The sequence below is a fragment of the Sceloporus undulatus genome, chromosome 1, assembly GCF_019175285.1.
Source record: "Sceloporus undulatus isolate JIND9_A2432 ecotype Alabama chromosome 1, SceUnd_v1.1, whole genome shotgun sequence".
NCBI lineage: Eukaryota > Metazoa > Chordata > Lepidosauria > Squamata > Phrynosomatidae > Sceloporus > Sceloporus undulatus.
This window is the reverse complement of record NC_056522.1, coordinates 34,941,919-34,946,639: the sequence shown is the minus strand read 5'-3', so window position 1 is coordinate 34,946,639 and position 4,721 is coordinate 34,941,919. Positions and strand designations below refer to the sequence as shown.

Here is a 4,721-nt window from a genome sequence, read left to right as displayed (position 1 = left end):
GTCCGGCGACGACGGCGTCAGCAGCAACGTCCGGAGCGAAGGCAGAACGCACAAATTTATTAAACTGTATGTCTTCAGTCTACAGTCTTAAACTTCTTAGTAGTACTCTTCAAGATCTCATCCAGTAATACAAAAATGACTATTCACCCAGGTATTGATGACAACCACTGGATCAAAGGTTTATTTTCATCCCATAAATCCCATAATTGTTACAAAGATAGTTTTCTTGACTACTGGTGCCTGATAAACCTCGTGAATTCACATTAGGCAATTTCAGGTTTCTCACTGGCATTTACAGCACAAGATGCTGAAATATATCCAAGTGCACATGAAGACATTTCCCCAGAAATGTTATATACCTTGCTATAACCAAGTGGTCTTAGCAGGTAAGGCAGATTTATAATGAAGTAGTAACTTTAACTAGTGATATAAATCTCTCTCCTTATTCCTCCCATCCCTGAAGTGAGATAGGAAATTTTATTATTATTCTTGTTCCTCTGCAGAGACCAAGATATTTCAACCTGGTCACCCCTCACAGAGAAGTGAACCATTCCTGACAAATTCCTGATGAATAAGTGCTATGAAATACTCAGCTGGCTTTCCCTCCCTAACTCTTCTTGCAGTTAGCAGTGTGAACCATAAAACTCTGGTGCTTTCTGCACCGCCATTTGGGACGTCCTCCGGACGTCCCATTTTAAAAAAGGGGCGTCTCTTATAGACGCCCCTGGGCCTAGTACGGACTCCGTCCGTACAAGATGGCGCCGGCCCTTCTACATGGCCGGCGCCATCTTTGCGTATCGGACGCTGAGCGTCCGTACGCGTCGCGCCGCTTGTGACGTAGCGAGCGCACCCCTGGCGCCTCGCTACGTCGCAAACGCGATGGAAAAAGAAGCTCCATTTTGGAGCTTCTTTTTCGGTCTGCGCGGGAGTCGGGCCGTGTGATGGCTCCGGCTCCCCCGCGGACCTACTGGCGGCGGTCTGTACCCCGCCTCTGTTTGCAGTGTCCAACAAGGAAGGATGTCCTGTTGTTTATCTTTATAATGGAATTGCCCCCTCCCTTCTTGAAGCCCAGTAGAGCAATTCAAATTGTTTTGACTAGGACTAACACAATTACAATGGGGAATATCAAGGTGATCCTACTGTAGCTAAGTATGCTCATGTACAATGTCAGGTGCACATGAAACACACATGCATACATATATTTTTATGATTTGAAGCTATAATGGATCTTTTTGTGGTGACTGGAGAGTGCCATAAATCGCTGCCTTTCCTTTCCACAGTATCTAAGAAGAAAGATGGCTTGTGTTTATCTTTAAAATTGAATTCCTTCCTCTCCCCCTACCCTCCTGCAGCTGAGTGGAGTAATTCAACTTGCCTTGACTGAAACTCACACAATTAAAATGAATGGCTGAGGCACTCTTACTTTCATTACATAAGCCAAAGGAAAAAGGAAAAGAAAAAGTTCTGAACATCAAATTGCTCACTAATGTGCCACCCCATTGCTTCCTTTGAAAATGCATTATCTGCAAATTCTCATACCTCACCAGCAGGTGCCAAATTCCAGAGGTCGAAAATAACTCAGCCAAGCATCAAGAAAACCAAAAATCCCATATGTTTAAAGAACAGCAACGAGCTTTTGTCACGTCCTTATCTTTTGACAGCAGCTTTGTGTGCAAACATTGTAAGGCAATAATGTTTATATTTAGGCTGTCAAAAATTTCAGCTGCTGATTTCCGCAGTGGGTAGCTCTTTCAAATCCCAAATTTACCCATCAAGAAAGTCAAATATAGATAGATAGATAGACAGACAGACAGACTTCTTTCCAGGGGAAGCTTTTCACAGCATGGAAATAAACATTATGAACATCACACTGCTTTCAAAAGCATAGCTACAATGGCCATTCTGAAAAGCTGGCAATCCTTCATCAGCCTCATCCTGCACTTTAAGGGGAGAGACAAGCTACAAGCTCATCTCAGTAAAAATAAGCAACCTTTAGTAAGAAAATAGTTTGAAGCTGAAGTCTCAAAATCCAGCTTTAAATGTCTGGTTGAAGTTTTAATGGACAAACTAAAGGGCTCAATAGCTGTGTTTAAAAAATGGAACCATATATCAGAACTGGAAGCAGCTTCCAGGGTCTCCCTTTTCAGCTCTGACTTCCAAGGTAGCAGCCAGGCTTTTTAAAAGCCTCTTTTGGCGAAAATAGAAGCCTTTAAAAGCTTATTGTCAGGAAGGAGGGGAGAAAGCAGAACTAGGGAGAAGGCTGCAGTTGCAGATTGAAAATCTAGCCTTTCTACATGCTGCCTCGCTCCTATTCATCCCTTCACATGTCAATTTAGGATTGTAAAACCCTCCACTGGAACTCTTAACAGAGGCTTTAAAAAAGTTCTGTATAGATGCCTATTTAAAAAGCATGACGATTCCACATTACAGTGCAGAAGCACCCAAAACCATATTGAACTAAATAGGAATTAAATTTGAGCGATTGCATTGCAAATAGTGCTCCTTGGGAGACATTTGAAACCAGTATATTTGAAATACAAAGTCACAATTTTAAACATTGTGAAACTTTTTCGTGTTTCTGTAATGGTACTGTCTAATGTCATTGCTGTTAGGTCATTATAACTAGAACAGCTAATGATTCATTTTTCATTCTCTCTTTCCCCGCAGCAGCAACAGCCAGCCCCTCACAATCTTCCAAGCTCTTACGTTTCTGGCTTCTAATGGGGATAAAGTCAGTCTGAATTTGATGCTTTCCTTTCTCATCATTGAATTTTAAAAGAAAACTATTTTTAGCTGAACCACATTTAAGGTCAGAACAAATTGTTAGGAGCATCCAGTGAGTCTGTGCAGTTACTGTTTCAACATGTTAGTCTTCAAAGTACTTGGAAGTGATTTTTTAGTTTGCTAGCAAGTGTATTTAGGATTTTTGCCCAAGCACATAACCTCTGGTTGGGACAATCTTTGACTGAAAGCTCTTGCTCAATATAGGTACGGCCCATCTTCTAAAACAGGAATAGAAGATGTTGCAGCCTTCCAGATATTGTTGCATTGCACCTTCCAGCAGCCCTAACCAGCATAGCTAATAGTGAGGAGGGCTGGGAGGAGAAAATGAACACCATCTGCAGGGCTAAGTGATTTCCACCTGTTTTAAAGTCTCTCTCTATGCATATGTGTGTTAACCAATTCCAATCCCAATGAATACAAAATTAACATCTATGGTAATTTTTCAGTTCATCTGCAGAAGTCTGATCTACTTTGGGGGAGAGGATGGGATATAAACCAGACCAAAAGGCAAATAAGTCGTGAACTAGTAAGAACTTATTCCCAGGCAAATACACTTGGGATCAAAGCTGTAGTGGAGCCCTGGTGCCGCAGTGGTTTAATGCCTGTACTGCAGCCACTCACTCACAAACCATAAGGTTGCAAGTTCAATACCGGCAAAAGGGCTCAAGCTCGACTGAGCCTTGCTTCCTTCTGTAGGTTGCTAAAATGAATACCCAGATTGTTGGGGGAAATTAGCTTACACTTTGTAAACCGCCTAGGGAGTGCTTAAGTGCACTGATAAGCAGTATAGAAATGTACTTGTTATTGCTATTGCTAGTGAATTAATGCAAATACAAACCCAGCACACTCTGCCCTATGCATGCCTACATCTTATTGTACCTTTCACGGTGAGCTTTCCCAGGGAAAGAGAAATCTTGCAAGAACATCCTTTAGCACAGGTGTGGACAACTCTGGCGCTCCAGATGTCTTTGGACCACAGCTCTCATCAGTCCTAGGCAGTATAACCAAAGGTGAGAGATAATTGGAATTGCAAATCAAAAACATCTGGAGAACTACAGTTACTCTCATTACCTTAGCGTAATTAAAGTATGAAAGGCAGATATTTGGAAATAAGTTAGGGAATAAATCCAATAGGATTTACCATGTTATTTCAGATACTGGCTGGAGAATAAACACTTACCACCACCTCCTTCTCGATGTATTTTAGCAGTGGGAATTGTGTGGCTTTCTAGATGATCTTGAGTTTCAACTTCTAGCATTCCTTACCATTGGCTATGCTACCTAAGGCTGCTGGGAGTTACAGTCCGATAATATCTGGAAGGCCACACAATCCCCACCCTTAACTTATTTGCATCATGGCAAACAAAGGTTAACAATATGCAAAAACTCCACAGGATGGAACGCATGAGCTTTGGTTTTAGAAAACTGCTTACCTTAAGCCATTGTAGATCCAAGTATTCCATGTTATAAATATTTTCACAGCGTTTCTGAGAAAGTTGTCAACAGGATACCCATGAATCCAGCAAATAAGAAGAAGACACAGCAGTATTGTTTGGTTGATTTCACCCTGCCCACACACACTGAACTGTGTGAAGCTGTCTTATGTAAAGTTCACGTTGCCTAATTGATAGCTTCCACAGTGGTTGTTTTCTTGCAGTGGTTGCTTTCTTTTATCAGTGTCTCATGTCATTTTAAAGACTAAAAGGTTAACAGCACAATCCTATTTGGGGGTGGGTGAGATTATTCCATGGTGGAAAAGCCATCACACCTGAGGACTTTGATCCAAAACACACTGCAGAAATAATCCAGTTTGACACCGCTTTAACTGACTTGGCTCAGTGCTAGGAATCCTGGGACTTGCAGCTTATTGTGGCACTAAAGCTCTCTGACAGAGAAGGCTAAATGTCTCTCAAAACTACACTTGCCAAAATTCCCTA

The 4,721-nt window shown here is 41.7% G+C and overlaps 1 long non-coding RNA gene across 1 annotated transcript in view; it reads right to left on the bottom strand.

Annotated features, from left to right (window-relative positions):
* LOC121919248 overlaps window positions 1-4,501 on the bottom strand; it is a 23,532-nt gene extending 19,031 nt beyond the window's left edge. The window contains exons 1-2 of the long non-coding RNA XR_006101422.1: window positions 4,218-4,501; window positions 3,664-3,775 (exon numbers count right to left, since the gene is read on the bottom strand). This is a non-coding gene — a long non-coding RNA (uncharacterized LOC121919248). The remainder of the gene's footprint in view (window positions 1-3,663; window positions 3,776-4,217) is intronic.
* Between the last annotated feature and the right edge of the window lie 220 nt (window positions 4,502-4,721).